This window comes from Somniosus microcephalus, unplaced genomic scaffold, assembly GCF_052327205.1.
Source record: "Somniosus microcephalus isolate GS21.2 unplaced genomic scaffold, FLI_Smic_1.0 unresolved_chr3, whole genome shotgun sequence".
Classification (NCBI taxonomy): Eukaryota; Metazoa; Chordata; class Chondrichthyes; order Squaliformes; family Somniosidae; genus Somniosus; species Somniosus microcephalus.
This window is the reverse complement of record NW_028225181.1, coordinates 2,856,610-2,867,405: the sequence shown is the minus strand read 5'-3', so window position 1 is coordinate 2,867,405 and position 10,796 is coordinate 2,856,610.

The window sequence follows — 10,796 nt, the reverse complement described above, 5'->3', positions numbered from 1 at the left end:
CAGGCAAACATTCGACTATGGTTGCATGGAATATCTCCACAGGGTCCACTGCAGGTGCTTCTTCCACCATAGGCAACGGTAGGCGTGACAGCCCATCAGCGTTTCCATGTTGTTTCGTACCATTGTACTCTATGTCATACTGATGTGCCCCTAGAAAAAATTACCATCTTTGCAGCCGTTACGCCGTCATCACCGGAACTCCCTTCTTTGGGTTAAAGATTGAGACCAGGGGTTGGGTGAATTTCTGCCCGTTCAGATAGTGATTGAACTTCTTCACCCCCCACACCAGGCTGAGGGCATCCCTGTCAATCTGGGCGTAGTTATGCTCGGCTGAGGTTAGCGAGCGCGATGCAAAGGCTATTGGCCTCTCTGAACCATCACGGAATTTGTGCGACTGCACCGCTCCAATGCCATAAGGTGATGCATCACATGCCAACCGAATTGGTAGTGTTGGGTTGTAGTGGACCAATACTTCGTTTGAAGTGATTTGGCATTTACATTCCTGAAAGGCATGCTTACACTCATCACTCCATTTCCATGTTACACCAATTTGAAGGAGGGCATTCAGTGGGTGCAGAATTGTAGATAAATTCGGCAAGAACTTATGGTAGTAGTTCACCAACCCGAGGAACAAACTCAGTTGCGAAACATTTTCTGGTGCTGGAGCCTTGACTACAGCCTCAATCTTGTCCGGCGACTTATGCAACCCTTCCTCATCAATCATGTGGCCACAATATGAGATTTTTCTCCTGAAGAACTCGCATGTGGGACGGTTGGCTCGTAGCCCATATTCCTGCAATCTTGTGAGCACCTGTTCCAGGTTGGCAAGGTGTTCATTGTCATTTTCGCCCGTAACCAAGATGTCGTCCAAATAACACTGGGTCCCCGGGATCCCTTGCAGGACTTGTTCCATTGCCCTCTGCCACAGAGCCGGGGCCGATGCTACCCCAAATACCAGTCGATTGTACTGGTAAAGGCCTTTGTGAGTGTTTATCGTGAGGTATTTCCTAGATGCTTCTTCCACCTCCATTGTAGATACGCTTGAGCCAGGTCAATCTTTGTAAAACGTTTCCCTCCAGATAGTGAGGCGAAAATACCTTCTATCCGCGGAAGCGGATACTGTACTGTCTGCAGGATTGGGTTCACAGTCACCTTGAAGTCCCCACAGATGCGAACCATCCTTGGCTCCCCAGGCATGCTGCTCAATGCTTTCATCATTACAGGAACGATGGGTGTGGCCCACTCGCTCCAGTCCACCTTAGACAGCACCCCCGAACGCTCCAGACCCTCCAGTTCAGCTTCCAAAGCCGGGCGTATCGTGTATGGCACCGGTCTGGCCTTGAAAAATTTTGGGGTTGCGTTATCCTCAATCTTTATGGTTGCCTTTACACCTTTTAGAGTCCCAAGTCCTTGTTGGAACACCTCTTCGGCGTCAGATAGAATTTGTGACAGACGTCCAGGTGCGACGTCATCTTCTTTTTTGTCAGTCAGAGTTAGTGCCAGAATGGAATGCCAATCCAATTGTAATCTTCGGATCCATTCACGTCCCAATAATGGTGGTCCTCCATCTCGTAGTATAACCATGTATAGTTTCGGTGTTTCCTTTCCGTTATATTCAACTGGCACCCTTACTTTTCCTCTGGGGTAGACCTTTTGCCCCGATTATGTCTTCAATACAATGGACGTGCCCTTTAAGTGTATGTGTGAGAATAGCCGCTCATAGTCTCGTCGATTCATGACAGTTAGGGCTGATCCTGTGTCCAATTCCATCTTCACTGGGGACCCTGCTATCATGGCCCACAGCCCCGAGACCGGAGAAGCAGCGGACCTGCGCGGGAGCAGCCCGAGGCGGGAGAGCTTAAAGGCTTGAGAGGGAGCAGTCAGAGGCACCGACCAATCCAGGTTCCAGGAGAGAGGTAAAAAGTAATCGGGACCAGCGGGAGCAGCGAGGAGGAGCTCGGGAGAAAACCCGGAGAGAGGCGAGGCCCGAGACCACAGCTGGGGCAGTCGGGAGAGCAGGAGGCCAGTAACTGCTGGGGCAGTCGGGAGAGCAGGAGGCCAGTAACTGGTGAGTTTAAAAGCTCACCTTTCGCGGGCTTTTTCTTTCACAGCTGGTGCAGTCGGGAGAGCAGGAGGCCAGTAACTCTTATATAGGTGGAGCTGTTGCTAAACCCGAAACACTACAGTGTAGTGTCTCCCACCCTTCCACCTCCTCTAACCTTTTAGGGGTTAGGGGAAGTTGAAAAGGTAGGTTCAATTTATTTTATTTCAGGAGCCTAACCTAGGTGGAAAAGGTTCCAGGACAGGAGGCGGCAGTGAAAATACAACACCAGAAAACAGGTAGGTGACTGGTTGGTGAGTACTTTCACAAACTTATTCTAAGTAGAATTCAATAATTAAGCTAAATCGTAGTAAATAAAAGGGTATTGTAAGGGTTAAGTCATGGAAGGGCAGCTCGGACCCATGTCATGCTCCTCCTGTGCCATGTGGGAAATCAGGGACACTGTCCCTGACAACTATGTGTGCAGGAAGTGTGTCCAGCTGCAGCTCCTAGCGGACCGCATGGCGGCGCTGGAGCTGCGAATGGACTCACTCTGGAGCATACGCGATGCTGAGGATGTTGTGGATAGCACATTCAGTGAGTTGGTCACACCGCAGGTAAAGGCTAGCTCAGGCAGTAAATGGGTGACCAAAAGGCAGGGTAAAGGCAGGAAGGTAGTGCAGGAGTCACCTGTGGTCATCTCCCTCCAAAACAGGTTTACCGTTTTGGGTACTGTTGGGGGAGATGACTTATCAGGGGAAGGCACCAGCAGCCAGGTTCAGGGCACCATGACTGGCTCTGCTGCACAGAAGTGCGGGAAAAAGAGGGATATGGCTATAGTGATAGGGGATTCAATTGTAAGGGGGATAGATAGGAGTTTCTGTGGCCGAGACCGAGACTCCAAGATGGTATGTTGCCTCCCTGGTGCAAGGGTCAAGGATGTCTCGGAGCGGGTGCAGAGCATTCTGAAGGGGGAGGGGGATCAGCCAGTTGTCGTGGTACATGTAGGTACCAACGATGTAGGTAAAAAGAGGGAGGAGGTCCTACAAGCTGAATTTAGGGAGTTAGGAGCTAAATTGAAAAGTAGGACCTCAGAGGTAGTAATCTCTGGATTGCTACCAGTGCCACGAGCTAATAAGTTTAGAGAGAGTAAGATAGATAAGCTAAATACGTGGCTTGAGCAGTGGTGCAAGGGAGAGGGATTTAAATTCTTGAGGCATTGGAACCAGTTCTTGGGGAGGAGTGACCTGTACCAAGGGAACGGTCTACACCTGAAATGTGAGGGAGCCGATGTCCTCGGGGTAATATTTTCTAGGGCGGTTCGGGAGGATTTAAACTAATTTGGCAGGGGGATGGGAACCTAGGTAGTGGAAAAGAGGGAAGTCATATGAAGTCAGAAATAGATGGTAGAAAGGTGAGAAGCAATAAGCAAAGGAGAGAAACACAAAGGGCCAAACTAATTCATAATGAGAGTGTGAAAAAAGCAAGCCTGAAGGCTTTGTATCTTAATGCTAGATGCATTAGGAACAAGGTGGATGAATTAGTTGTGGAAATAGAGGTAAACAAGTATGATTTGATTGGGATTACAGAAACGTGGCTGCAGGGTGGGCAAGGCTGGGAACTTAACATCCAGGGATATACAATATTTAGGAAGGATCGGCAAAAAGGTAGGGGAGGTGGGGTAGCATTGCTGGTAAAGGAGGGGATTAATGCAATGGAAAGGAAGGATATTAACTCGGATGAAACGGAATCTGTATGGGTAGAAATGAGAAATAGCAAGGGGAGGAAAACGTTAGTGGGTGTGATATATAGGCCTCCAAATAGTAATATGGAGGTGAGGGAAGGCATAAAAAGGGAAATTAGAGAAGCGTGCGATAAGAGCACAGCTGTCATCATGGGTGACTTTAATTTACATATTGATTGGACTACCCAAATTAGTAAAAATTCTGAGGAGGAGGAATTCCTGGAATGTTTTCGGGACGGTTATCTGGACCAATATGTCGAGGAGTCGACTCGAGATCAGGCCATTTTAGACTGGGTATTGTGCAATGAGAAGGGGCTTATCAGCAATCTTCTTGTACGAGGCCCCTTGGGTCAGAGCGATCATAATATGATCGAGCTCTCAGTCGAGATGGAGAGTCAGGAAATTGAATCAGAGACTAAGGTCCAGAACTTAAATAAAGGGAATTACGAGGGTATGAGACGGGAATTGGGTAAGATTGATTGGGTGGTGTTTCTGGGGGGATTGACAGTGGATAGACAATGGCAAGCATTCAAAGATAGAATGGAAGAATTCCAGAACATGTTTATACCGGTTTGGCATAAAAATAAACCTAAAAAGGTGACTCAACCATGGATAACGAGGGAAATTAGGGACAGCATAAAATCAAAAAAAAGGGCATATCAACTGGCAAAAAAAAGCACCAGACCGGAAGATTGGGGGCAGTACAGGATACAGCAAAAGAAGACAAAGGGATTAATCAGGAAGGGGAAAATAGAATACGAAAGTAAACTTGCAGCAAACATAAAGACAGACTGCAAAAGCTTTTATCGGTATATCAGGAGGAAAAGACTGGTAAAATCCCAAGTCGGTCCCTTGCAGTCCGATTCGGGAGAATATATAATGGAGAATAAGGAAATGGCAGACCAATTAAACTCATACTTTGGTTCTGTATTCACAAAGGAGGACACAAATAACCTCCCAGGAATATCGGCAATCATAGGGACTAATGAGAGGGAGGAGCTGACAGAAATTAGAATCTCTAGGGATATGGTGTTGGGTAAGTTGAGGGGACTGAAGGCCGACAAATCCCCGGGGCCTGATAAACTACATCCTAGGGTACTTAAGGAGGTGGCCCTGGAGATAGCAGATGCTCTAAGGATCATCTTCCGGAACTCCATTGACTCGGGAACAGTACCCGTGGATTGGAGGGTAGCTAATGTTACCCCAATATTTAAAAAGGGGGGTAGAGAGAAAGCAGGGAATTATAGACCAGTAAGCCTTACATCTGTTGTGGGCAAAATGCTAGAGTCCATTATTAAGGATAAAATAGCGGAGCACTTGACAAATGGGGAAAGGATCGGACAGAGTCAACATGGATTTACAAAGGGTAAATCGTGTTTGACTAATCTGCTGGAATTTTTTGAGGAAGTAACTGGTAAAATAGATGTGGGAGAGCCAGTGGATGTGGTGTACCTTGACTTCCAGAAAGCCTTCGATAAGGTTCCACACAAAAGATTATCATGCAAAATTAAGGCTCATGGGATTGGGGGCAAAGTATTAACGTGGATAGAGAACTGGCTGGCGGATAGAAAACAGAGAGTTGGAATAAACGGCTCGTTTTCGGAGTGGCAGGAAGTGACCAGCGGGGTGCCGCAAGGATCTGTCCTGGGACCCCAGCTGTTCACAATATATATAAATGATCTGGATCAGGGAATTGGATGCAATATTTCCAAATTCGCTGACGACACTAAACTAGGAGGAGGGGTGGGCTCTGATGAGGATGTCAGGAGGCTACAGTGCGATTTGGACAAGTTGGGGGAATGGGCGGATACGTGGCAGATGCACTATAATGTGGATAAATGCGAGGTTATCCACTTTGGGAGTAAAAACAGGAGGGTAGATTATTATCTAAATGGCAATAGATTGGGAGATGGGGAAGTGCAGAGGGACCTGGGTGTTCTTGTGCACCAGTCACTGAAGGAGAGCATGCAGGTGCAACAGGCGATTAAGAAGACAAATGGTATGTTGGCCTTCATATCAAGGGGGTTCGAGTATAGGAATAGGGATACCTTACTACAGCTGTACAAGGTGCTGGTGAGACCGCATCTGGAGTATTGTGTACAGTTTTGGTCGCCCCATCTGCGGAAGGATGTTCTTGCCATGGAAAGAGTGCAACGGCGATTCACCAGGCTGATACCTGGAATGGCGGGAATGACCTACGAAGAGAGATTAAATAGTTTGGGCTTGTACTCACTGGAGTTTAGAAGATTGAGAGGGGATCTCATCGAAACATATAAAATTATGGCAGGCCTGGACAGGCTGAATTCAGAGAGAATGTTTCCAATGGCCGGGGAGCACAGAACCAGGGGCCACAGTCTAAAAATAGCGGGCAAATCATTTAAAACAGAGATGAGGAAGAATTTCTTCACTCAAAGAGTGGTGAGCCTGTGGAATTCCCTGCCACAGAGGGCTGTGAAGGCTAATTCAATAAATATTTTCAAGAGAGAATTGGATATATTTCTGAAGGCTAAGGGGATTAAGGGTTACGGAGAAAAGGCGGGGACGGGGTACTGAACTGGAAAGATAAGCTATGATCTCAGACAAAGATCAGCCATGATCTCATTGAATGGCGGAGCAGGCTCGAAGGGCCGAATGGCCTACTCCTGTTCCTATCTCTATGTTTCTATGTTTCTATGAGGGTGACCCAAATGGTTCGGTGATCTTCTTTTGCGATCACGTTGTGTAACTTTAAACAACTTAGTCGCCTGCTCCTGGAGTCCTTATCACTCTCCTGATCTTCTGAACTACTATCTGTCAGTTTCTTTACATTCCTGTACTGTTCCTTAATAGTTCTTGTCATGTTGGTCTTCTTTCCCGACCTGCAGACTCTTGCTATATGTCCCATTTTCCCGCATTGCCTGGATATTTTGTCTTTAAACCAGCAGTCCTTCTGCTCATGGGTTGTTCTGCCACAGCGATAGCGCTTTTCGGCTCCATACGCCATTTCGTTCGCGCTGTATTCCTGTGGTTTACATAGAAACATAGAAACATAGAAGATAGGAGCAGGAGTAGGCCATTCGACCCTTCGAGCCTGCTCCGCCATTCAATGAGATCATGGCTGATTATCGAAACCCTAGCACCCCGTCCCTACACCGACAGCCATCCCACCCAAGCCCTATCCCCGTAACCCTGTAACCCCACGTATTTAATCCTCCCTAACACTAAGGGTCAATTTTTATCATGGCCAATCAACCTAACCCGCACATCTTTGGACTGTGGGAGGAAACCGGAGCACCCGGAGGAAACCCACGCAAACACGGGGAGAATGTGCAAACTCCACACAGACAGTTTCTGTTGTATTTCCGCAGCTCCCCGTGCTGCTGCTTCGTAGGACACTGCCACACTGAAAGCCTGTTCTAGCGTCAGGTCCTTTTTTCAAAGTAGTCGCTTCTGGGTTCCTTCACTCTGGAGCCCGCAGACAAATTATCCCATAAGCTCCGAACTGGCAGTGCTTCGATAACTTGTGTAGTTCCGTAAGATAGTCAGCATTGCTCTCATCTTTGTGCTGGTTTCTTTTATGGAACTTGAATCTTTCTGCAATCCGCAGTGGTGTAGGGCTTGGGTGTTCCTGTAAGATATGAACAATCTCCTCAAACCTTTTCTCCATTGGTTTAGCTGGTGTAATTAAATTCCACAATAGGCCATACGTATTCGCAACCATCAGATTTAATAATACCGACACCCTCTTTCCATCGGCCACCTCATTTGCCTTGCAGTACACTTCGATTCTTTCTACATACGTGGTCCAGTCTTCTACCTCTTCTGTTAAAGGAGTATGAGCAGCTAGAGGTCAAATTAAAAAACAGAACCTCAAGGGTAATAATCTCTGGATTATTACCTGAGCCACGAGCGAATTTGGCGAGGACAAATAAAATTAGAGAGTTAAATGCGTGGCTGAAAGACTGGTGTGGGAGAAATGGGTTTTGCTTCCTGGGATACTGGCACCAGTACTGGGGCAGGAATTGTTCTGGGGAGCTGTTCCGTTGGGATGGGCTTCACTTGGCCAGTGCTGGGACTAGAGTCCTGGCGGATCATATAACTAGGGCTGTAGAGAGGGCTTTAAACTAACTAGTGGGGGGGAGGTTCCTAGAGAGCAAATAATAAAAATGAAAACAGAGAAGGTCATAGACTTAGGTAGCAGTGGGGAAATTAAAAACCAGAGCGTGTCAGGAAGGGGCAGAAGGTATGCAGTAAAAGGTAAAGTAATAAAAAGGGCAACAGCAGGAACTAAGTGTCACAAAACATATTTGAAAGTTCTCTATCTGAATGCATGTAGCATTCGTAACAAAATAGATGAGTTAATGGCACAAATAATTACATATGGGTATGATTTTGTGGCCATTACAGAAACATGGCTGCAGGGTGACAATGCCTGGGAATTAAACATACCAGGTTATTTAACGATCAGGAAGGACAGGCAGGAAGGAAGGGGATGTGGGTGGGGTGGTTATGTTAATAAAGGAAGGAATCACTGTAATACAGAGAAATGATATTGGGTCAAAAGATCAGGATAATGAAACAGTTTGGGTGGAGGTAAGGAATAATAAGGGGAAAAAAACACTAGTGGGCGTAGTCTATAGGCCTCCGAACAGTTGCAAATCTGTTGGACGGAGTATCAATCAGGAAATAGTTGAGGCTTGTAATAAGGGAACATCTATAATTATGGGGGATTTCAACTATAATATTAATTGGACAAATCAAATTGGGCAGGTCTGCCTTGAGGATGAGTTCATTGAGTGTATTAGGGATGGGTTTCTTGAGCAGTATGTAACTGAACCAACCAGGGGGCAAGCAACCTTAGATCTGGTCATGTGTAACGAGACAGGATTAATTAAAAATGTCCTAGTAAAGGATCCCCTTGGAATGAGTGACCATAACATGGTTGAATTCCATATTCAATTAGAGGGTGAGAAGGTTGGATCTCAAACAAGCGTGCTAAGCTTGAATAAAGGAGGTATGAGAGCTGAATTGAGTAGAGTGGATTGGGAAAATAGATTAAAGGGTAAGACGATACATGATCAGTGGTGTACATTTAAGGAGTTATTTTACAACTTCCAAAAAAATATATTCCACTGAGAAGAAAAGGGTGTAAAAGAAAAGACAGCTATCCGTGGCTAAGTAAAGAAATTAAGGATAGTATTCGACTAAAAACAAGGGCATATAAGGTAGCCAAATCTAGTGGGAGGATAGAGGATTGGGAAAACTTTAAAAGACAGCAAAAAATAACAAAAAGATTGATTAAGAAAGGGAAGATAGATTATGAAAGTAAATTAGCAAAAAATATAAAAACAGAGAGTAAGAGTTTTTATAGTTATATAAAAAGAAAAAGGGTGGCTAAAGTAAATGTTGGTCCCTTAGAGGATGAGACCGGGAAATTAATGGTGGGAAATATGGAGATGGCAAAAACACTGAATGAATATTTTGTATCAGTCTTTACAGTAGAGGACACTAAGAATATCCCAACACTGGACAAACAGGGGGCTATAGGGGGGGAGGAGCTAAACACGATCAAAATCACTAAGGAAGTGGTACTCGGTAAAATAATGGGACTCAAGGCGGATAAATCACCTGGACCTGATGGCTTACATCCTAGGGTCTTGAGGGAAGTGGCGGTAGGGATTGTGGATGCATTGATAATATTTTTGCAAAACTCCCTGGACTCAGCAAAGGTCCCGGCAGACTGGAAAACTGCTAATGTAACACCCTTATTTAAAAAGGGCAGTAGACAGAAGGCTGGAAACTATAAACCGGTTAGCCTAACATCTGTGGTAGGGAAATGTTTGGAGTCCATTATTAAGGAGACAGTAACAGAACATTTGGATAATTATAATTTAATAGGACAAGATCAGCATGGTTTTATGAAGGGGAAGTCATGTTTGACAAATTTGCTGGAGTTCTTTGAGGAAGTAACATATAGGGTGGATAAAGGGGTACCAGTGGACATAGTGTATTTAGACTTCCAAAAGGCATTTGACAAGGTGCCACACAAAAGATTATTGCGTCAGATAAAAAATCACGGGATTGCGGTTAATATTCTGGCATGGATAGAGGATTGGCTATCTAACAGAAGGCAGAGAGTTGGGATAAATGGTTCATTCTCAGACTGGCAATCAGTAACTAGTGGTGTTCCGCAGGGGTCAGTGCTGGGTCCCCAACTCTTTACAATCTATATTAACGATGTGGAGGAGGGGACCGAGTGTAACATATCAAAGTTTGCAGATGATACTAAGGTGGGAGGGAAAGTAGTGAGTGAGGAGGACATAAAAAACCTGCAAGGGGACATAGACAGGCTAAGTAAGTGGGCAGAGATTAGGCAGATGGAATACAATACTGGAAAGTGTGAGGTTATGCACTTTGCCAGGAAAAATCATAGATCAAGTTATTATCTTAATGGCAAGAAACTGGAAAATACTGAAGTACAAAGGGATCTGGGGGTCCTGGTGCACGAAACTCAAAAGATTAGTATGCAGGTGCAGCAAGTGATTAAGAAGGCCAATGGAATGTTGGCTTTCATTGCTAGGGGGATAGAATATAAAAATAGGGAGTTATTGCTTCAGTTGTACAAGGTATTGGTGAGACCGCACCTGGAATACTGCATACAGTTTTGGTGTCCATACTTAAGAAAAGACAAACTTGCTCTCGAGTCAGTACAAAGAAGGTTCACTCGGTTAATCCCGGGGATGAGGGGATGGACTTATGAGGAGAGGTTGAGTAGATTGGGACTCTACTCATTGGAGTTCAGAAGAATGAGAGGCGATCTTACTGAAACATATAAGATTGTGAAGGGGTTGAATCGGGTGGATGCGGGGAGGATATTCCCAATGATGGGTGAAACTAGAACTAGGGGGCATAGTCTTAGAATAAGGGGCTGCTCTTTCAAAACTGAGATGAGGAGGAACTACTTCACTCAGAGGTTGGTAGGTCCATGGAATATGCTGCCCCCAAAATATATTGAAGCTACATCATTACATA